Here is a 25385-nt window from a genome sequence, read left to right on the forward strand (position 1 = left end):
ACTTCCTGAGGCTTTCCCAGAAGCTGAGTAGATGCCAGCACCATGCTTCCCTTAAAGCCTGCAGAACCATGAGTCAATTAAACCTCTTTTCTAAATACATCAACCAATCTCCGTTATTTCTTTATAGCAATGCAAGAACAGCCTAACACAATATTCTTATGTTTTTCATGTTTCTCCATAGGGGTGTGCATAGGGGGTGCTTTAAAATGCAGATCACTGAGCCCTACCTTAGGCTAAGGCTACTCTATTCCAATTTTCCCAGAAGATTCTTAAGTACATCAAAGTTTGGGAAACATTGCTCTAGAAGATGGGTAGAGTGATAAAACATACTCAACTCCTAAAGCCCACAGATAGGCAGAGGGCCTGGGATTAGATTAAGAGAGAAACTCCAAAAGGAAAATGAGACATCAGATTAACCATAAACACTAAGTCTCCTTCTTGGTGAATCTTATTTTACAAGGATGAACAACTAAATCATCATTAGACTTGGAATCCCAATAACATAACCTGTGTTAGGAGAGAAGCAGCAACATTTGACAGTGTAGAAGAACTAGGGACTTGAAGTAAGAATAACCCAGATTCAAATCTCTGCTCTTCCACTTTCCAGCCGAGCAACCTAAGGAAACAGTACACTTTCTCTAGTCTCAGTTTCCTTACTCATAATGTGGGGGATAAAAATACTCTCTTCCTCATTATTAAGATAATATGCGATGATTTATGTAAAGTCCCTAATATAAAGTGAATTTTCACTGATGATAAATGTCATTGTGCTTATTGCTCTTGTTAGAAGGCCACGGGAAGATCACTGGACCTGTAGAGAAAATCCATAGTTGTTTTCAAATTGGGCAAAAAAGCAGTCAAAATGAGTTCCTCCTGCTTAAATGCTATGTTAAATTATTGGACTTCAAATCTGTAACAAATTTGGCTTTAGCCATATCTTAATAGTGCTATTTAAAGTGAGATTATTGTAAACAAAAAAAAATATTTAAGAAATGCAATGACAGGGAAGGAAAGTCTAAAGGGGTCTTTGGCACCTCATGTGTGCAGTCCCTGGGGAGGAAGCAGGAAGAGAAGAGAAGGAAGAGCTTCTGCAGAATCCTTGAGAAGAGGACAAGTGAGCTGAAACATTTTGAGTTAGCTTCATTTTCAGCACTATTTTCAAAGGAGATAGACATTAGCAAGTGTTTGTGTAAAGATGGTATCGTGGAAATGTTGCTGATAGACTCGATGACTTTGACTTCAAGATACATTTTCATCCTCATTTTTAAGGCAGGGATGAAAGCATCTGTCATAAGTTTTAGGAAAGGTATAATCTTTTAGTTAGTTTGGAGGAAAAAAATAAAACAGCAACAAGTCGAAGGAAGTGCTGGTTAGACTTGGCAAAGGTTGCCACTTAGAGGAGGGTGACTGAGAGAGGCAGCTTGCATGCAAGAGTGCACATTGCCACTAATTCAGGATGCCTGGGAAATGGTAGTTCAAATACCAGGCAATGCCTGGTAATTGGATATTATCCTTTCCCAAGTGTTTCCATCATTATGCAGCACATGTGGACCACCAATTTTCAGATAAATGAAATGCCTGTGGAATCTTAAAATATTCAGATTGTCTGGTCTATGGCTTCCCCTTATAGATTAGTACGTGTAGGCCCAGTAAGGAACCATGTGTGTGAAGTCATAGCTAATTAGTGTTGTAGTCAAGATCAGAATCCAGATTTTCTCACCTTTAGGTCAGTATTTATTTCCACTATCCCACATAATTGTGTCACTCTTACCATTCTTAGATATTTTCTGGTGATTAAAAATTTTAAGTACTTTGGAGGTTATCATTACTGATATCAGTTCTCCCTGGACCAGGCTAAAGGGTAGAAGTAGGAGGTTGGCATAGGAGGTAGACATAGGAGGGTAGACGTAGGAGGTTGGGTTAAATCTCTTCTCGCAAAATACAGTACCCCAAAACTTCCTTTTTAAAATTAAACTATTAATGATAGTCACTCATTCATGTATCATTTCTTATAAACTGTCAGTGAGCAAAATATACAGAAGAAAGTGATTGGGCTTTGTGGATGTTGCAGAAAGAGTATTTTTTGTTAAAATTTTAAAAAATAAACTAGTTGCCTAAGAAAACATTTTATAATATGATTAAAGGGAGGTCATCTCATGTATTGGAAGCAGCTGCTCACACGCTGAATTTGTTGTTGCAAGGCTCTCAGAGTACAGGGTGACCTGACATGCAGTAGACATACTGAAAGGTACAAGTACACGATATGCTCGAGAAAAATTTGGGGATAATTCTTCATTTGTTTAGGCCCTCACCGCTATAAGTCACAAAATCTGTAGTCAATCCACCTTGAGGTCAGGACTGTTGTGATATATGATTTGGGGCATTACTAATTGTATTTGCAGATATAAAATTAAAAGTAACTTTAATGTGTATACATGTGCTTATGTGTAATCTCACTAAGAATCTTACATTCGTCTCTAAGACATAAAGGTAGAATTAAGGGTTGAGGCAGCCTATCGTAGATTTCTAGAACAGACTTCTCAAACTCTAATGTGCATACAAATCAACTGGGGAACTTGTTAAAATGCAGATTGGGATTTAATAGGTCTGGGGTGGGAATAGCTATTCACATTTCTAAACAATTCCCAGGAGATACTGATTGTTCTGGTCCATGGACTACGTTTTGAGTAATAAGGGTTTTAGAAGAGTGGAAGGAAAGGGGAGGAGCTGTAAAGCTCCATTACTTAAATAAACCAAGTCCCTTTCTCTATTTTTGATCTATTTCTAACAAGACATACAAATTACCATAGATTAAAGAGACTTTAAGAACTTGTGGCTCAAAGCCAATATATTTTGGTACTAAAAAGAATGGATGTGTGCATGTATTTCAGAATTACCCCCAGTCTTTTCCTTTCCACACTGCAGCCAGAATAATCTTTTAAAAACTCCAAATCATTATTTCTCTCTCTTTAAAAAAATATTTTAGTAGCTTCTTTCGTTGTACAGACAATGTTCAAACTCTTAAAGTAGTTCACAAACTTCTACTAGATGTGACTGCTACCTCATATCTGATCACTGTCCTCTTCATTATCTAAGCTTTAAACACAATGTACATCTACTAGTCCTTCAAGTACAATGTTTTATCCTCTCCTAGATTTTCACAATACTTTTCCTTCTTCCTGAAATACTCTTTGTCTTTCCCACTGCAATTCTCTACTTTTCTTGACTATTTCTTTTTCTTTCCCTAGGGAAGCCTTCTGTGATACCCATAGTCAGGTATAAGAGCCTCTACTATATGAACCTACAGCATCTTTGTTTTACTCTATCAAAAAACATCATATTGCCTTGGTCATTTTAATTGAAATTTTCTCCCACTGTAATTGCATCTCCCCGAGGACAGAGATCATGTACATTTTGCTTATTATTTTAGTTTATTTCCCTAGCTAGGCCCTCTTTAGGCAAATAGTTAATAACTATAACATGAAAAAATAAGCAAGTAACAGTTGCAATCCCTAGAAGAGAGAGGGGGTGATGGATGGTGTAGGACATAGTCCAGAGACAGCAGAACACTTTTGATGTGGGGAATAACGTAATAGGGCTTGAGGAGCCAGAGGCAATTTTCTAGAAGAGAAGGCCCAAGATCTGAAATATGCGTAATGGGCAACTGGAATTTCCCAATTGGAAGGCAGAAATGAGGAAATTTCAAAGGTGCGATGAAGAATGTTGAAGACAAAACTTACAGATCTAATTATGGTTTTCCTGAGGCTATTTAGAGAAAATAATGTAACATACTACCAGACAGAAAGCCTGAAGTAGTAATGGAGGGAAAGTAAAGGTGAGCAGAGACTGGAATCAACTGTTTTCCCCAAATCCTTGTGGAAGCAGAGGATCACTGCACTGGGAGGCATGAGAATGCTAACACTGTGGATTTAGGAGGCATCTCATTGCTTAAATCTTTGAGACTTGAGAACAGGCTTATAATAGCTTACAGAACAATAACTTGTGTGTGTGTGTGTGTGTGTCCCATGTGACAATTAAGGGCACATTTGTGAAATATTCTATGTCTGAAGGAATAGGCAGGAAACGAAGAGAAGAGATTCAAATGGCTCCTAAAATAAAACTTGCTTTGTGCCTTCAACACTCAAGATGATTATTTATTACACAAATCAGGGAAATGCTTGTTAGTTTGGGATAGTGATGCTCTTGACACTCAAATTGGATTTTATTTCTTAGGAAATCTCCTAAAACTTTTTTTTTTTTTTTTTTTGTCTTCAAGTTTTCTAATAAGTAGTGACTCTTTTGTCAAATAAAATATTATTCTGTAGGAGATGATACTCAGAAAACTCATGTCGAAAATCAATTCCAGTCTACTACCCTCTCCCAACACCCATCAGTAAACTCTGACGTCCTTCAGAGAGCTTCAAGGCTTTGGAATACACTACTAGAATTGAAGTTCTTCTATTTTTCCAGGAGTTTGTTTTCCCCAAGCATTTGGTGACTTATATTTGCATGAATCCCATGGGGATACTCAGAAAACTCATGCTGAACATCAATTCCAGCCTTCTACCCTCTCCCAACACCCATCAGCAAACTCTGAGGTCCTTCAGAGAGCCTCAAGGCTTTGGAATACACTACTAGAATCTAATTTCTTCCATTATTCCAGGAATTCGTCTTCTGCAAGCATTTGGCGACTTATATTTCATGAATCCCATGGACTGCTTAGCAATATCTTAAAATTTAAAATTCAATTTTGACTCCAAATAAAATTTCCCACTATGATTTATTTATACATGCAGATACATAGAATGTATGTATAAATATATGTTATATAATGGAAGTCATACATACATGAATGGTTGAACTACTTAACATAAGAAATAAACAAATCCAAAGATTCAACATATATCAAGATTTAAAGAGGCAAAAAGGTAATTCTTCTAAATTTTAATTTTGCTTATTAGTAATTACCACACAGAATTTTTTTTTCTAATTTACTCTGTATCTTTTGAGCCAATGACCTTGCCAGCAAGTAATCATTATGAATGGATAGTAAATCTGGCCTTCATATTGGGACCCCCTATAAATGTTTCTCATTTGTTGCTCAACCTTAACAGGGTATATCACAGGAACTGCCTAAATATTTGTTGACAAATCTAATGAATGAATGAATGTTGGCTTCTTTTTTTAAAAAAAAAATATTTTATTTTACATAAGGGTATGGGTTGTAGAGCAAAGTGCTGTAGACCTGGAATCAGAAGGCCTGGGTTGAGGCCAACTGTAGGCAACTCTAGGGTCTTGTTTGATGGTAGGTCTCATTTTTATTTTTTGTTAAATGGAGGTAGCAAGCTATTCCTTAAAAACTGTGTACTGCCCTAAATCTGCCAACAACCATCTTTGGTAGTAACTGCGTTCTTTTGATCTCTAGAGTACGTATTCTCTCAGGAATCCCAAATAGAAGAGAATACTTTTACTGGGTTTTTTCTTTCCTATTCAGTATTTTCTTTGTTCAAATTCATTCCATTTGAAGATATTAAATATGGTTTTATCTCCTGATATTATCCCCAGTCAGGAATGTTTATCTTAGCTACAATGCAGCTCTCTAACCACTTACTTTATAGAAAGAATTTTAATAACAATCAAATAATTTAATTAAATACCTCTGCTCTTTAATAAAAATTATTCCTTTACTAGCATCTGTAATTCCAAGCAAGAGTTTTATTTTTTTTTGGGGGGGGGGTTGTTTGTTCATTTATTTATTTGTTTATTTTATAAGACAAGCTTTTAAAAGACCTGTTTCTTAACCAGCTATTTCATGGGAGTATCAGTTGACCTCGCTGTTGATTGGTTGTGTGACTGACCTTTTGCATTCAGAAAAAGAGTTAAACTCCGTCAAAGTGCTGTAAAGATGAACAATATCGGGAAAACTGAGAGCAAGATGGCCAACTAGAAGCTTCTACTGATCATCCTCCCTGAAGGAACAGTGAATTGAACAACTATCCACACAAAAAGCACCTTCATAGGAACCAAAAATCAGGTGAGGAATCACAGTATCTGGTTTTAACTTCATGTCACTGAAAGAGGCACTTAAGAGGGTAAGAAAGACCATCTTGAATTGCTGATCCCCTCCCACATTCCCCATCAGCAGGTGCTTGGCACAGGGAAAGAATCTATGTGCTTGGGGCACTGATGGTGGGACTTTACATTGGATCTCAGGGATGCTCTGCTGCAGCAGCACAAGTCAGAACTCAGCTGGCAGGAGGAGCATTTAGACCAGCCCTAGTCGAAGGGGAATCATCAACCCTACCAGTTTTAACCTGAGTTCCAGCAAGGCTCACTTACTGAGGGCTTAAGTGCTCTGAGGTTCTACATAAACTTGAAAGACAGTCTAGGCCACAAGGGCTGCAATTCCTAGGCAAGGCCTGGTGCTGTGCTGGGCTCAGAGTCAGTGGGCTTGAGGGGCATGCGACCTAGGGAAACACGAGCCAGGCCAGCCAAGTAAGTTCTTGTGCCACTTCTCCCCCAGCTCCAGGCAGTGCAGCTCGCAGCTTTGATAGAGACCCCTTCCTTGCACTCAAGGAAAGGAGAGAGAATAGTAAAGAAGACTTGTTTTGCAACTTGGATAACAAATAGGGCACCAGGCAGAATCCTGGGGCACACATTCCAGGCTCTAACTCCCAGACAGTATTTCTAGACACACCCTGGGCCACAAGGGAACCCACTCTCTTGAAGAAAAGGACCCAGTCTTGGCAGGATTTATTACCTACTGAATAAAGAACTCTTGGTCCTGAATAGTCAGCAGTGACTGCCAGTCAGTACTTGTTATGGGCCGTGGGTGAGACTCTGGCTTCAGGTGTGACCCAGCACCTTCCTGGCTATGGTAGCTATAAAGAGGGACTCCTTATGCTTGAGAAAAGGAGAGGGCAGAGTAAAGGGAACTTTTCTTGCAGCCTGGATACCTGCTTGGCCACAGTAAGATAGAACACCAAGCAGGCTCTTGGGGTCCCTGATTTCAAGACTAGGCTCCTGGGCAGCATTTCTGGACTCGCTTTGGGCCGAGGCGAGCTCACTGCCCTGAAAGGACAGTCCCAGGCCTGGCAGCATTTACCACAGGCTGACTGAAGAGCCCTTGGCCCTTGAATAAACATCAGCAGCAGCCAGGCAGTATTTGCTGCAGGCCTGGGGTGGTAGTAGTCATGGGGACTGGTTCCTCCTATTGTGGAATGGGAAAGGAAGAGTGGGAAGGATTTCATCTTGTGACACTGTGTACCGGCTCAGACAATGTAGAACAGAGTGCTAGGTCAATTCCAGAGGTTTCTGACTCCAGACCTTTGCTCCTGGATGGCATCCCTGGACCTGCCTGGGGCCTAAGAAAACTTGCCAACCTGAAGAGAAGGACACAGGACTGGCTGACTTTGCCACCTGCTGATTGTAGAGCCCTGGGGCCTTCAGCAAACACAGGTGGGAGTCAGGCAGTGGTTATTGCAGGCCTTTGGTGAACCCTAGTGCTGTGCTGGCTTCAGATCTGACCTAGTGCAGTCCCAGTGGTAGTGGCCACAGGGGTTCTTGTGTCACCCCTCTTCCGGCTTCAAGAAGCTCAGCGCAGGAGAGAGAGTCCATTTATTAGGGAGAAAGTAAAGGAAGAGAACAAGAGTCTCTGCCTGGTAATCTAGAGAGTTCTTCCAGATCTAAACCATGACAACTAAGGTGATACCCCTATGAGTCTGCAAAAACCACAGCTGATACTGGGCTTAAGATGCCCACTAATGCAGATAGGGCTGCAGTGACCAGAAACTTAGATCACAACACCTGAGACCCTAAAACCTGGAAAGCTTTCTCAAGTTGGATGGGTATAAACAAGTCCAGACTGCAAAGACTACAATAAATACTTAACTCTTCAATATCCAGACACCAATGGACATCCACAAGCATCAAGACCATCCAGTAAAACATGAGCTCACCAGACAAACTAAATAAGGCACCAGTGACCAACCTCAGAGAGAGAGTTATGGAACCTTTCAGACAGAGAATTCAAAATAGACGTTTTGAGGAACTCAATGAAATTCAAAATAACACAGAGAAAGAGTCCAGAATCCTATCAGATAAAGTTAACAAAATGATGAAAATAATTAAAAAGAATCAAGCAGAAATTCTGGAACTGAGAAATGGAACTGACATAATGAAGAATGCATGTCTCTTCCCAGCAGATTTGATCAAGCAGAAGAAAGAATTAGTGAGCTTGAAGACAGGTTATTTGAAAATATACAGTCATTTGCAATAACATGAATGAAACTAGAGGCCATGATGTTAAGTAAAATAAGCCAGGGAAAGAAAACCTTTGCATGTTCTTACTTATTTATGGGAGCTAAAATAAAAAACAATTAAACTTAGGGAGATAGAAAGGAGAATGATGGTTACCAGAGGCTGGGTAAGGTAGTGGGGGATAGGGTAGGGGCATGGAGATGGTCAGTGGGTACAAAAATATACTTAGATAGAATGAATAAGATCTACTGTTCGATAGCACAACATGGTCACTACAGTCAGCAATAATTTATTGTACATTTAAAAATAACTAAAAGAGTTTAGTTGGATTGTTTTAACACAAAGACAGGATCAAGTGTTGAAGTGATGGATACCTCATTTACTCTGATGTGATTATTATGGATTGTATACCTGTATCAGAATATCTCAACTCCATAGATATATATACCAACTATGCACCCCAAAAAATAAAAAATTAGAAAAATTAAAAATGATGAACAGCATAATATAGTGTATATACCATACTGCTAATATGTATTTCATAAATTGTACTGTAACACAAGATTTAAGAATCAATTTCAGAGTATAATATGGTAGAGTTAATTGAATGGTTGCATATAATTTTGCTTTTCTTTCTTTTTAAATTCTTCTTTACTAACTAGCTTTGCCCAGCTTATACTTAAGCAGAAGGCTGATAACCTAAAATTTTCTGATTAGAGAGAAGAATATAGGAAGCAGCATATGTTGAGTTCCTATTATAAGCCATATTATAAATTTATTTAATCCTCATAATGGCTCTGGGAAATAGGTATTATCATTTCCATTTTACAAACTTCGATTCAAAGCTCAGTCAACTTAATAATCTCCCCAAAATTGCACAACACAAAAGCAGTGTGGTTGGGATTTGAATTCAGGTATGATATCCCCAAATCATGATCTCTTTCACTAATACCACTCAGTTTCCTAGGGGACGACAAGAAAATAATTTGATAAAGATACAGAATTTTAAAAATTTAATAATTTTAAAAATTTAAAAATTTAATAATTTGATAAAAGATACAGAATTTTAAAATTGTTATAGAACCTATGTATATAAAGATTAGATTTTAATCTAATAAAGAACACTAGATTTTGAATGAACTTTATATGTAATAGAACACATTTGACTCAATTAGAAACTTATTTTCGTTAAATATATATATATAAATATATATATATATATATATATATATATATATATATATATATATCTCACATACCTTTTGCATAGCAGGTAAAGGCTAGTAATTTGATTTTCAACTGCAGCAAGGATATGATCTGTCTATAATATTCCTGGCAGTAGTCATTCAGGCTTAAATATTCCCAGATCAAAGCATCTGCCATCAAAACTCAGAACATAAAAGTTGGACATTATATCACTAAGATCTTGTTTGAATCTGAATACTAATAGAAATAATTAATAAAATCAAGGCATCAGTTTTTTTATTCTAGTGTAAGTCCTGAAAAAGCAAATGGTATGCTCTTTACTTCATGATATTATCTGAATTTGATGAACCCACCTATTCTTCCTTTGGGGACACAGAGCAGACATGAGGAAGGAACTAGAAGTCAATCTCATGAGTCTGTGACTTAGACCCTTCTCCGTCTCACCTTCTTATCCAAATCAGGCAACTGGATCTAACAAGCGACAGAGAACACTCACAGAAGAGGTAGCCACCGAGTAAATCATTTAATCACTCCAAGCTTTGATTTATTCAGTTAAAAAATATGAATCATGCATACTCTGCTCTGATTAAAATACAGATTCACCCTTAACATTTGAAACATGCTTAAGCTCCACAGCCCACTCCTCTCACTCCAATAATAGGAATGGTTTGGTATCGGCGTGCAGAGAACCTCATCGAAGCCCACTGGGGATACAAAGTTTTGAAATTTTTAGACAAGTTCCTATTTCAGATTTGTTTCTAGACAATGGTAGGTAGTATTACATGGATGCTGAACCTTAAATAAGGATAATATCTGAACACTATTTTGCACAGAATTTACTGACTAGAAATATGATTGATAATCTGAATTTTTTAAAGAGAATGTATCTATATTTTAATTACTACGAAAGATTTCATGAATTCTGATTCATATAAATAATATATATAAAAACATTTAAAATTAAATGCCCATAAAGGGAGCCAGTGCCCTCTCGTCAAGAGCTTTTGTTGCTCATAGAAATGCTCTTCAGGATGGTATATAATTAATGCTGCAGGAATGCTGCCAGTAACAGCATACAGTGAAACGTTAGATACCATTAAACAATAATTGAACCTAAAGGCACAGGGTACAGAATACAACATTTCTGATTCAGCCCATTTGTCAAAAAATAATAACCAACATAATTTAATGAGTTCTTACACTGCCAAGAACTTCGCAAATATTTCTCATTTGTTCTTAGAAAAAGGCTTACAAGGTGGACTTATTTTTCCTTTATCTCAGGTTAGGAAAGTGAAGCTTCTAAAGGTCAGGAAACATGTGCATATGAATGAAACAATTACTGCTAGATGTATATACATCTGCTTTCTTCCAGAGCTTTGATGCCTCTCCCATGAATTATAGAAAATAGGATGCATGTTCCCTCTGGGATAGGGCCTATGTATAGCATAGCAACATATACACTTGTATTTAATATGGATAGAGATGGAATTATAGCAAAGGTGAGCTTGACTCTAACTCCCAAGCTTTCTCAGTCATTGTTTCACTTTATGAAATAGTCATCCCTTTGATGCTCATTTACTTCTCTGTACTTCATATGCAATTCTCTGTTCTTCACATATTCTATTTTAATTTTGCCTTTCTTCCTCATTTTATACTCCGATTTTCTTAATGATACTACTCCACACTTGTTATGTGTTACTCCTCCTATCAGTGGACCCTGTCCTGGAGGAAAAGTGCATCCTGTGTTTTTGAGTCAGGGCAGTTATATCAACCTTCAGGCAAAAAACAAACATATACACATCTAGCAACATTCTTTTATTTGAATCCATATACCGCTTTTTAATTTACTGTATTTAGGCAATAAAAATTACTTTCTCTATTATATTGACAACAAGATGCCACTGATTGTAAGACGCATCTTCATTTTGAGTCACTTAGAAAGAAAAACATAGAATCAAATAAATTACAACCTGATACTTTCTTATCATCAATAAGATGCAATTTAATTTCAGAAATATTAATTCGTGAATAAAGTGTGTACCTTAAAATCAAGGAAATATGGTATCTGTTATGTACCTCTCATTCATGCTATATTGGATAAGTATTATTTTAATGGATGTAACTTACACACACAACTCACCATTCATCCAATATATATGTAATTCCATTTCCAGAATGTGTGCACAGGCAGTTAGCCCCATGGTTGATCAATAGACTCTGGAACCACTCTGTTTGAATTCAAGATGTGCCTCCAGCACTTCCTAGCCATATGACCTTGGAAAATTTCTTAACATTTCAGTGGATCACATTCCTCTTTTCTAAATTATTATTATTAACAATAGTATATAATTCATAGGGCTATTGCGATGATTAAATGAATAAAACTGTGTCTTGTATATATTAAGGGTCTAAGTATTTACTATGAATACAGTTATTCTTATGAATACAGAGAACATGAAGACGTGAACCATACTGAAGTCCCTATGCAAATCTTCACAATGCCCAGGGGACTCTATCTCAACTTCAAGATGCAAACCTTTACAAGCATGCAGCTGTTTCAGCATCAATAATGCATGCACAGTTCATAATCATACCAGTTATGTAACCTGTCGTGCAAGCCACATCCTTCGAAGGCATGTATCCCCAGAGGACAGACAAAGCTATGCACAGAAAACCTGCTGTTTCTTAAGTATTTCCACTTTCCATAAATTTACAATTAATATTAATCCTGATCTTGAAAATAAGCTGTGAACCAAAGCAAATCACCTTAAAAGCAGATTTTCATTAATGAGGAGATTTGCTGTAAGTTTCTCACGGCCTACCTTTCTTACTTGGCTTCTGTGAGAAATTGCAAATCTTTCCCTGGTGAGATCCATACCATGACTGCTAAGACGTGGTCGAGAGCACTTTTGTACTTAATTGGTGCAGAAATACAAGTAAAGGCAGAGCTGTGTTCACCTCCTCCTTCATTTCCTCTCCATTCCTTTTCTGTGATGTCACATATTGATACAACATCCACACATAGCCACGTGTCTAACAAACATACATGCTCAAGGCTTAGGCAATCTTTGACCGTCCTCCTTCCTCCTGCATACCTTAAACAATAATTTAAGGTCAAGCACATTTACACGTTCCCCAACATGCCCTTCTCCATCTTGTGCTCCTCCATCCTTTCTCATTCCCCTTGGTCAGACTTGCTTGAACTATGTTTCTCAGAAAGGCAGGTACACTTACCTATGGCTCTAGCAAAAATTCCTTTTTCATTTTTCCATAGGTTCTGCAGTTATTTTAAATTTTGGTAAAAATAAGTGTATCTAGCACCCTGTTGCCGAAAACATCTCAGATGGGCTAATGGAGTTTTATTAAAGAGGAAAAAACCAAAGTCACGTATAAAGAACACTTACAAATAAAAGCATAAGCACATTCATTTCTTTTGTTTATTTTTGCTCTATTTACTCATTTTTATATAAAAAGATAATAGAGACAGCATTATACAGCAGAGACAAGTGTAACCTAACCCCATATGTTTTCTTTTTTTAAAAAAATTATACTTTAAGTTCTGGGATACATGTGTAGAACGTGCAGGTTTGTTACATAGGTATACATGTGGCATGGTGGTTTGCTGTACCCATCAACCCGTCACTTAGGTTTAAACCCCACATGCATTAGGTATTTGTCCTAATGCTCTCCCTCCTCTTGCCCCCCGTCCCCCAACAGGCCCCGGTGTGTGATGTTCCTCTCCCTGTGTCCATGTGTTCTCGTTTTTCAACTCCCACTTACGAGAGAATGCAGAGTTTGGTTTTCTGTTCCTGTGTCTAACCCCATATATTTTCATGGGGTTTCATGGGGTTTTATTTATTCACAGAAACAGAAAATAGATGCAAGTCATAAACTATGGAATTGTCTAACTGTAAGTCTGTATCCTAGCCCACCTGATACTTCTTGTAAGAAGTACCCTTATTCATAAGAGCCCTGATCACCCTAGAACATGCATAAATTATTATTTTTTTTTTTTTGTATTTTTCCATGATAGCCTAAATAGAGGGCCACTTAGTAAGGGAAGTCGTAGTGCTGAAGGTGCTACTGGTATAAGTGGCCACAGACTTAATATTGTTATATAAGGTTTCCCCAGTTTGAGTTATCATACTAACATTTTTTCTGTATAAAATGGGAGAGTGAAAGTTCTGACATTCATTGATAACTATCTTTTTATTTTTATTTTTATTTTATTTTATTTTTTTTTTGAGACGGAGTCTCGCTCTGTAGCCCGGGCTGGAGTGCAGTGGCCGGATCTCAGCTCACTGCAAGCTCCGCCTCCCGGGTTCACGCCATTCTCCTGCCTCAGCCTCCCGAGTAGCTGGGACTACAGGCACCCGCCACCTCGCCCGGCTAGTTTTTTGTATTTTTTAGTAGAGACGGGGTTTCACGGTGTTCGCCAGGATGGTCTCGATCTCCTGACCTCGTGATCCGCCCGTCTCGGCCTCCCAAAGTGCTGGGATTACAGGCTTGAGCCACCGCGCCCGGCCCATTGATAACTATCAAAGGCGACTAAGGCGGTCTGTGTTGTCAGCATGTTTTGTGGCCTAATCACTTCTAATTTTGCTGTTAAAAATTGCATCTACTGTTTCTTTGATATTTAGAATCCTCTGACCTAAGTTTTCCCACCTATCAATTTAGACAGCATGCTACATATTCTGGATTCTCTGAAATAATTCATGATCTCAGTTCTCAAAATCGTATGTAATATGGTTTGGCTATATCCCCACCCAAATCTCATCTTGAAATGTACTTATCATTATCCCCACGTGTTTTGGGGTGGGGGGACCGGGTGGGAGGTAATTGAATCGTGGGGGCAGTTACCTCCACGCTGTTATCATGATAGTGAGTGACTTCTCGTAAGATCTGATGGTTTTATAAGGGGCTCTTTCCCCACCTTCATTCTGCACTTGTTCCTGTCACCATGTGAAGAAGGATGTGTTTGCTTCCTCTTCTGACATGATTATAAGTTTCCTGAGGCCTCCCAGCCATGCTAAACTGTGACTCATTTAAACCTATTTCCTTTATAAATTACCCAGTCTTCGGTATGTCTTTATTAGCAGCGTGAGAAGTACAGAATGGATTAAATAAGCAACAATAAGACAAACACCAGGTGCACAGAAATGACTTTGGTCCCTAACCAACACAAGAAATGAGTATTCTCTATTGGTCTCTGTGTTTCCCATTTATTTCTCCTTTTTCTGCCCTTGCAATGTTTCTTACTCATGTCATGTTGAAAATGTCAAAGTATAGCCATTTAGGGTAAGTATGGACTTCAGACAAGGAGCTCTGAGGAATGTGATCCTCGTTCTGGTTTATACAAAAGACTTGGAAGCCCTTATATTTGCAGTAGGCCACTGAGGCATGGATCTCCTCATCCTGAATCCCTAGCATCTTTCAATGACTTGAACATAGTTCTGACTGGCTAGCACTATATTAGTGAATCTCTGAAGAATGGGGCTCAAGACAATTGATGTACAGGAGTAGGTACAACACTGAAAATTGTCTACCACTTTTCTGGGACTCAAAGAAAATAAAACTATCCATTTATTCATCTTAGAAAATTAAGTATTATTTAACAAATAGCTGTGATGGGCCACTTCTGTCCTAGACACTTGGGATATATACTTTATTATCATTACTTTTTAGTGTTTATTAGGTGCCAGGCACTGTTTTGTGTCCTTCATATTTAATAAATACTAAATAAAATATAATTATCATGCCAAAGGAATAATTATTTCTCTCTTTATCCTGCCCACGAATTTTCTCATCCAGGGACTTTGAGATCAAGAAAATAGCTGAGTTTTCTCATTATTCAAATTGGAAAATGAGCAGAATTTATTTGGGCTCTCTTTTACTCTATAGTCACTCTTATCACTGGTTGGTCTATTTTGTGCACAGTAATGTGTCACTTCACAATGGGGATGGAGAAATATGTCTTTAGAAGATTTCATCATTGTGTGAACATCAGAGTGTACTTATACAAACCTAGACAGTGTAGTCTACTCCACACCTAGGCTGTATAGTATAGCCTATGGCTCCTAGGCCACAAACCTGCACAGCATGTCACTGTACTGAATACAGTAGGCAATTGCATTAGGGAACACATTAGGCAATTAACACAGTGGTAAATGTTTGTGAATCTAAACATATTTAATCATAGAAAATATATGGTAAAAATACGGTATTATAATCTTATGGGACCACCATCATACATGTGGTCTAGTCTTTACCAAAGCATCATTATGTGACATGTGACTGTATTTATTTCCTTTTATTGAGTTTTAAACTTTGCTAAGCAGGCTATGTAGAAGCATCAAGGCAAATACAGCACCATGGCAAAATCCTGAGATACCTAGAAGTTTGCCTTTTATTAGTCACAGCTCACATGCCACCTACATGGGGCCATTAGGAGTTGAATATAACAAACCGGAATGACACATCACATACACGCCTGGAGGCAGATATTTCCAAGAATACTTTTTTTGCTGTCTTCAAAAAGAAAACTGAATGAAGAAGAAAATAATCCTGTCCTGATTATTTATTTTGCAAAAATATGTGTTAACATGGAATATTAACATATAACTCAAAAACCAGTCGAATGCAAAGTGGCTCAGAAAGGGGTTGCTCTGGTCTTTATCACTCTTTTTGCCGCAGAGCATATCTTTTCTGAAAATTCAAGTTTAAAAAAAATGAAAAACCACAACAAAACAAGAGATGAGGATCTGAGAGCAGGGCACGAAGCTGGTGAGATGTGAATAGGAAATGTTGAACAACTCAGCAGGATGATTATCTATTTGTTTATTAAGTTTTCCAGTATAGTAAATTGATCTGAAAATAACAGAACATTTATGAAGCATGAAGCGTTTCCTAAGCTTTCAATTAAAGTTAAATAAAACGAAATGTAGGATGTGTGTACATTGTGGGAAATCTCATTATGGCACTGGTCACCATGGTCAGGCGTGGCTTCATTACCCTGTGCTGCTTCTTAGTTCACTGTGTACCAGCTCAGATCAGGCATCAAGTGTAAGTAATACAGCTCTTTGGGAACATGGGGTTGTAACATATCACTGTGATCTTTTAAGACAAAGGGCACCGTTGTGGTCCCCACTTTGGATAGGAATAAAATGAAGTACATCAACTGATTTTCCATAGGACCCATTGCAAACATCAGGAATAGGACATAAAGCTCAGAAAACAATGTTAATACTCTAAATAATTTGCTAACTCTGTGCTTGTATTTCTGTAGTTTTTTTTTTTTTTTTTTTTTTTTTACCTTGCCTGGAGCTTGAATTCAGAGAGGTTAGAAGAGAAAAGGACAGAGCATTAAATGAGGAAGAAAGGGCACAGCAAGTGAGAGAATGGAACAGACCAACGATGCATGTTCTGATAGCTCAATGCAGGAAGCATTGAGCAGAGCGTGATGGGGTGTGGGAGAGGGAGCTGGCATGGGAGCCACACCCCTTCTCTTAAGATCCAGACAAAGGGAAAGCCACACAGTCTGTTAAACTCTGAGGTCCAAGAACAGTTAAATAAATGAGTCCAAATTAAAGTAGCCTGCAAGCCATCAAGAAAGACCAACAACAGCAGCCAAAACCAGCCTTATGATGACTTTCTGTTCTTAGTTGTAAAGAATTTGTGTGTACGTTTTAATTAGTAAAATCTCAGTAAGATATAAAACAGGACTACTCAGTTTTGGTGCCTGTTCATTAGCATCTGTTTTAAGAAAGCATCTACTTGTCCCAGTTCTTTGAAAACATGAACTGCATTGGAATCATTTGCAGGCCAAATTCCTCTTACACTTGGAGAAATACCAATTGTGGACAGTTTTCTCTGCTCTCTGAAAGGTCACTGGAGCCCTAGACCAATGGAAAAAAATTACATATAAATAACACATATTTATAACCTGAAATGGTTGCAAACTAAAGACAGGGCCAGGTACAGAATAAAGCCTCATGTTTCCCTTTTTTTTCCAGTATTTCCTAGTGTTAGGGAAAGATTTCCCCTATCACCTAAAGAAAGCATTAGCTTAAGAGTGGGATTTTTAAAACAATAAACACTTTACCCACCAGGCGAAAACAGAGCTCTTCTTCTTCCTGAACTTCACTCTGCTCAACTTGCCTGTGTACCACACTGGAACAGTGCTGAATTAGAAGTCAATTAATCGTGAAGGCCTGTATTTCAGTTTTACCTCAGCCAGTGAGTCATTTTGTGACCTTGGGCAAGTCATTCAGCTTGGATTAGGACTCGGTGATTTACAAGGATCCTCCAGTTTCTAGAAGACCATGTTTTAGAAGAAAGCAGCTCTAGTATGTGATCTGCATTCTACTACTTAGTAGTAATTGAACTGGGCAAGTGGCTCAGTCACTCTCTGCCTCAATTTCCTCAACTGAAAAAGTGTATAACCCTCATGGAGTCTGTGAAGATAAAATGAGATAAGGTTTCTGAAGAGCTTAAAAGGGCACCTGGCATTTAATAAGCTCGCAATGGCTTTGTGCTCTTAGTTACAACGATGCTTCATCATCTCCAATAGTAGTAATTTCCTTTGTGCCTAGTGGGTGTCTTTAGCCAGCCACTTTACTAACAGACTGATTGGATAAGTAATGATTTGGAACAATCAGCACTGGAGGCAGGTTTGGGAAGGAGAGTCTGGCTGATTGCTGTTGTGTTATTTTTCTTTCTTTTATGACCCATAACCAGTACTTACTGGAGCAATATATATTCACAAATTGTAGTCCCAGAGAGTTGGAAGGAAAGTTGCTATTTAACGGCTTCTCACAATGTCTTGATTGGCATTTTGTGGTTACTACACAGAAATCAACTGTTGGAGAAGGATTGATTTACCTAGTATAGTTGGTGTTGCTGTCTCCAAACTATGCCAGGTTATACTACGGATAGATCAAATAAAATTAATAAATATGTAAATAAATGAAAAGGTAAAATGTTTTAAAGTGCTTACGGTTTAGTCAGGTATACAAAATGCATTCACAATTGAAATAATGATGTTTTACTAAAAATTAGGTGTCTTTACTTGTGATATTATTGAGTTTATCATATTCTAATTTCATTGGCTTATATATGAGCCAATATGATATTATTGAGCCAATCATATATTTGAGGAAATATTCTAGGTAGGGAAGTTTCAGTGAAGTATGAATTTTCTCATGGAGTCTTCTTGCTTACTATGGATTGTGTGAAAGTACTTAAATAAAGCTTAGAATTTGTATAGTAGATAGAGGGGATGGAGAATTATAAAAGAATAGAAACAAATTTTTTAAAAAGTTAGAGGCAGAGTTTGCAGCACCTAGAGAGGGTGCTATGGAGATGATCTTTATTAGGTAACAGGTAGGAAGGCATAACATCTGTTAGGTAAGGAGGAACTCATGAGTTGCACATTTCATAGTTTTTGTTTTAATCAAGAAAGTATTGGTGAGACATTATAGAGTTTTGCACAAGGAAGAAATGTCATGAAATAAGTGAAGTCGTCGATTGAACCACCTGAAATTGCCAATATTTGATCTTTTTATCTTTAAAAATGGCAATTTCATGTGTCTTGATCTAAAATCTTAAAATCAATCTTTCCATTGGATGAGAGGCAGGGAGATTAGCTTGGAAGGTAAATCTATTATCCAGAGACAAAATTTCATGGGCTTTGGTAAAGGTGGATATTTTTCTATAAGGAGGGAAGAGTAAATTTTACTAACATACTTTGGCTTTTGTTCAGTTTTCACAACCTCTATTTTTGCTTTATTATTGTTTTCTTTTCTTTTGTTTGTTTTACTCTTGGGCAAGCAAATTATTTGTTTTCTCACATCTTTTGGGGTCCAATTTTGATGATTCTGATCTTTCTTAGTTGCTTGACCCATAGACCCTGTGCAGAACATTGCAAGGCTCCATCTTAAGAGTAGCAGCAGTGATGATCTTAGTTTCCTACGTTAGGACTGTTGTGCTGGATTTGACAAGTGAACTGAAAAATGCAGGGATAAGTATAGCTATTGAGAACAATCATCCCGTCTCTTTATCAAAGTTCTTCATTAGCTTTGGAAAAGTGCTGTAGGCCTAAGGAAACTAAACTTTCTAGGGATATTCCAGGTTTTAAACATATTAGAAAGAGAAAACATTGGTTCTTATTTAAGAGAGTTTATGAGCCCTCATCCTTGAAATAGTCAAATTTATAAGTGATATAAGGCTGTATGTGTAGTTAATAAAACAGGAATACATAGCCACTCAAATGTTTTAAACTTTCAAAAATGATTTGGTGTTCTGTTTTGGGATTAAGGAACACTGAACTTTGAACCATTTCAACCCACTTCTAATTCTGAGGTCTAGAGATACAATATGTAGCATGGAGGAGTTACGGCATCAGCTGATGACTATTCATTGAAGTTACACCAAAAAATAACAACATCCATGCTTGCAGAGTTGGGATGACAGAATACTTATGAGGTGTTTGTTTTTTAGTTATATATTGCATTATAGGCTAAAGATTTGGGCCTTTTTGCTGAAAGTTATTAATCTAAAAATGTTTTCATTATTAAAAGTAGAGGCACTATTAGGGAGTCCTTGAACATTTAGGATGAGGCTGGAAAACAACACCCCCGGCCCCAGACCCATCTCTCAAGCTGGTAGTAACCAGCAAAATCTGCTGTGATTCCTGTCTTTGCCATCTATTCAGGTTTCATTTTGTTATTCAAGTTTCCCCGTATGTTTAACGAAGAAATAGGGCAAAAATAAATAGGGTGAGGAGAGGACATAGATCAGATACCTAACATGTATCTCTGGCTCCCTTTAGAACCTTGGTCACAGAAGGTGAGAATCTGAATGAGCTCTTCTCTTCTTTGGCCTAACTGACTTTCTTTCTTCCCATGGAAAATAAAGATTTCCTGCATTTGTTCTGGTGAGTAACTCTGAAGGCAACATAAGTCCTGGATGTTGGGCACCAGGACAAATACCCTTGATAATCTACCTGCTAAACACATAGGTGAAAAACAAGAGCATCTTTTTGTGTGTGTGTGCACATGTGTTGATGTTTCCTCTTTATCTGCTCATGGTAACAGGTTTCCTCCTCCTCTGTTTTCCCTTTCCCCTTTTCTCCTTCCTCTTAATTTATAGAAAAGAGTAGGGGTGGGAGAAACTTCTTTATTTTTTCTGATAATATAGGATCATTCATTAGTCAGATCTATGGGCTTCCTGACCCAAAGTGAGCTCCAAAGCTCTTCCTGGCCCTGATGATGTGTTTGGGAGAATATGTGGCAAGCTCTCTTTTCTTGCTGACACACTAAACTCTGAGTGGTCCTTCAGAGGCTGCGTGAAATGAACTTAAATCAAGGCCTGGAGTTTGGGATCATGGGTAGTTGCATTCATGCCTGAAGTGTGAAGAACAATACAACTATACTTTTCACTATATTTCTCGGATACATCTTAGCATCAGACTATCGTTTGCTAAATGAGTCACGTTTATTAGTTTTGTTTCATCCATATGACTGTAAGCTCCCAGAAGTCAGAACCCCGCCAGACATTTTGTTGTGTCCTTCATAGCAGGCTGCACAGAGATTAAATAAACATTGACATTTCACAAAAGTGGAACAACAGAAAAAGAAAGAAAAAAACTATGAAAGATACAAGGAATTGTAGGCCAAGGAGAGTGTGAGACACAAAAGAGAAAAAGGCAATCTGGGGAAATGTACCAGGAGAGAAGAAAGACACGACAGAGTCATTGGGGTTGAGGGTCCCTATAGAACACTATTTAGTGAAAGATGTCTTCCTTTAGTTCTTCTTCCTTTTTGTTCCCTATCCATATCCTTGTTGTCCTCCCTTTCTCAGTTTCTCTATGTGTAACCCCAAAAGCAAGCATAACCATGGACACCAGCTCAACAGAACAGCCACACTGCAAGTTAGGTGTCACCTGGACAGGCTAGGCTTGCTAATAGCCAACAGGGATGGTGTGTGAAGTCCTGAGGGAGACTGGAGAGCAGCTGTGCAGTACTCAAAACCCAGACTCAGGTCATGGCCACTGATCCTACCTAGACCTCTCTCTCTTGCATTATCCATTCTAATATCTTGTCCTTCTCTGAAGCCCCTTGAGGATGGTGAAGAGTGAAGGAATGCATCCTGAGTTATTAAAGGCACTCTTAATAAGCTCATTAATCCCTTTTCTCCCTAACTCCAAGATCCCATTTTCCTTCCAACACTTAAAAGCCATTATTCATTGGATGGAAACATCCTTCCTCCCCTCAACCCTTTCCAAAGGGAATCATCCAGCTCAGGTCTATGAAGTATCCACATGTGTGGCAGTTAGATTTGGTGACAAAAAAAATAAAAAATAAAAATAAAAAATAAAGGCTCTGGTCTTTCCTTGTTGCAAAGAACAAAGAGAAAGTTATGCAGTTCAGGCAATAAATAGTGAGGCTGAGCCAGGGCCATCAGTTCTCAGCAGAGAGGATTCAGACCAATTTGTTTTCCCCTCTCCTTTCCTTTGAATCCCACTTTCTGTCTTTATTCCCCTCTCATCTGAGTGCTATTTGGCCCCTTTATTTTAGTGTGTCTTCTCTTTTCTTTGTTTTCTCAAACTCACTCTTGACCATTCTTTGTTCTATTTTATTGCAGTTCCGTTTGTTTCCCTCTTTCTCTGTCTATCCCTCGTTTACTTCTCCTGAGATTTATGTAGCTTGACTTCATGAGCTCACTGTCACATCAAGGGAAAACAGTAAGGAAGAGCCAGGGCTGGAGGGAGGAGGCTTATCTTACCTTGTAACTGTGTTAACCCATTGTGTGGGGGTGTGATGAGTCTTCTCTTATTCTTGAATAGTGCTCTAATAGCTCCATTACTTCTGCAAGCAGGAAGATGCTGTTCGCTTTTAAAGCAGCAGGGCCTGGCTAAAAGCCTACCATATCCAATAAAAGCCTCAACTGCACTGGCCCTCTCCATATCTCCTCGCACCCCAGGCTTGTGAGCTGCCTGAAACAGAAGTTAATGGTATTCACTGGAATAAGACATCTCCAATAGACTTCTTCCAGTCTATTTGGATTGTAGTGCCCTGCCAATGACAAGGAGTGGTGAAGAGATATCAGGATTCCCTTGCCTCACGTAGCGTGCATTCTCATAAAAGAGATTTTGGCTGGAGAAGTTATGTAAGTCAGTGTTTCTATTGTAAGGGTCACATTTACTTTAAAGTATTATTTTGAATTCTGCAATAGTTGAGAAGAGAGAAAAGACACATTGCTCTTGCTTTTCTGAAAAAAAGACATATTGACCACTCAGATCCCTCCAAACACGTTAATTCCATTTTCCTTTCCCCTGCTCTCCCTGTGTCTGTCACTGCTGTTCTGTCTGCCCTTTTGGTCTTGCTCCTTCTTTTCCTTCCTTTTCTTTTCCATCCTTCACTTTTTTTTTCTTTTTTCTCTCTCTCCTAATTCCATCTTAACTCAAGGTTCTGAAATCGTTACTTTTTTCTAATTGTGAAAGGGCTTAAGTGAATGAGCTAAAATTACTCCAGTCCTTAACCCTTTCATGCCAAACTTGTTGTCACACTCTTTATCGGTACAGAAAGGGCCATTTCTTACAGATGTGACTGGGAACATCTGCTCCTCGGGATGCTGCTAGGCGGTTTTCAGTGGCATGAGGAAAGTCTTGGAAAAGATACTGTAAGGAGCAACACTGATAGACTGAAGCAGTTGTGAAAAATCCCTTAGTTTCTAGAAAGGTGAGACTGGCTTGGAGTTAGGATGGACAGCGAATTATTGGCAGCAATAAGGGGAAACAATGAAGAGATACGGGGTAGAAGACTGTTAAGAAATAAATTACTCTGGAGAAAGGACCAGGGAAAATTAATGAGGAGGAGAGTGGAGAGAAGAATAGCTGAATCCTAAATAAGGGCAGGCCTGGAGTTCTCTCGATGAGGTCCTCTGACCGGACACTATGCTTCTTGCCACTTTGAACTGTGTGCAGGGCAGCTGCTCTTCACCAGGCTATCTGGGTATTCACTCTCACACACAATTTCACAAAAACAAATCCCCTGTTGCCGTGAATCACGCCACCACTTCGCTTGAGATGTTATTTGAAGTGTTTTTCTTTGACTTTCTTTGCTTAAATCTAGAGGATGACCCATTCTAGTCAGAGTGTATATCTCCCTCAAATTTATTAGCAAGTCCCCCATTTAATCCCTGATTCACACTTTATTCATATCCCTGTGGTAATGCTGAGATTGTGCTGATATCAGCTTTGCCTGCCAAGGACACATTAATCATGCTCTGGAAAATACATATGCTTAATAAATGCTATGAAAATGAAGTTCCCATCGTATTTCCACAGAACTCTAGGCCTTTACCACCTGACCAAACCTAAAGCCCCAAGAGTCTCTATGTCTCCCTCATTCTCTCTCTTTCCAGGGCACAGGTTTCTCCATGAATGTTTTTCTCACAGATCTTTCATCTTCCATCATTATCTCTTTCCCATCCTTAGTATCTTCCCCATTCTTTTTGACCAGAAGCAAAGGCAGAAAGTGGGAATTGACTCAAGTCTCCCAGAGGGCAGATAGCAATGCCACACTGGATACAGGATGGGAGTGGGAGCCTCACTGACTCAGTGAGGAGAGTGAGGATATCAGTTCTGGAGCTGGGGGTTTCTCATTGGCATGGGGGGCAGACCATAGAGGAGGAGAAAAGGAAGCAAAATCTCGGTTTTTTTTGTGAGTTTTTTAAACTCAGCTCTAGCCAAGGGTCTGGATCCTGAGCATTTCTCTTCCTTTCCACTTTTCTTCCTTAATTCTTTATTTTCTGCCTCCATTTTCTTTCAGTATTCATTTTATTCAGCAAAAAGGTGACTCTAAACCATAAGACCTAAAGACCCAAATGGGTGCTTTTCATAGTTACTCTGTTTTTTCTCTGAATAAAATATCAGATGATTGTATACTTTGTGGGACCAATTGAATTGTTCTAAGTAAACACACAAAACCAAAATCAATAAAGGTTTAGAATTAATTATGTATTTGGAAGTAAGTGAACAGAGTTTTACACAGTTGGTTTCCAAAGTGGCAGATATTGAAAACAGAAACAATAACAACAGAAGGATAATTATACATTATGATTGTGAGAAAGCTAGAAATCAGTGCAAAAGAATATTTTTGCACTAAAAATATTTTAGTTTTTCATTAGTGCAGAGAAAACAAAGAAATATTCTGTTGCACTACATTTATTTTGCACTGACTTGATCTCTAGCTCTGTTTGTTTAGACAATATGATTCTGAGGACAAATACAGGAATTTAGAATTGAGATTTTAGTTCAAATCTTGATTCTGCCATTTAGTAAGCAGATTATTTTGTATAGGCAGATAAGTACCTCTTAGAATTTGCTTTTCCATTTGTAAAATAAAGATGGACATAGCATACTTACAGGGATGGTATTATAGTAATTTCAGAATTATTTCTTAATTATGGCAATTTAAGAATTATTTATTATGGTCTCTTGAATTTCCTACTAATATATTTACAATGGAGTATCAGCTAACTGAGATATATATTGAATGACTCTATGAATATTTTGTGCTAACTTATAACTGGAGAAACTTCTTTTTTTCTTTTTTCTCCATATATGGTTTTGCTTTTTGATTTTATTATTGCTATTGGAAGTATTCTTACATCAAAAAGAATTGATTTCAGGCCTTTGTACCAAAAATTAAAAAAAGACTTTTTTTTTTTTAATGTCAAGAGCTTATTCTGAGATGCTTCCTACTGGAAACTTCCTTAATAATTTTTCTCCTGTAATTTTTCTTTAATGAAAATTGACTCAACCAATAAGAAATTTCATTTGCTCTCAAGATCTGCCTCAGCTCACTTCTATCCTCTGTTCCTTGTTGCATTGTTGCTCAATGCTACACTTAGAACCA

The sequence above is a fragment of the Theropithecus gelada genome, chromosome 2 (assembly GCF_003255815.1).
Source record: "Theropithecus gelada isolate Dixy chromosome 2, Tgel_1.0, whole genome shotgun sequence".
Classification (NCBI taxonomy): domain Eukaryota; kingdom Metazoa; phylum Chordata; class Mammalia; order Primates; family Cercopithecidae; genus Theropithecus; species Theropithecus gelada.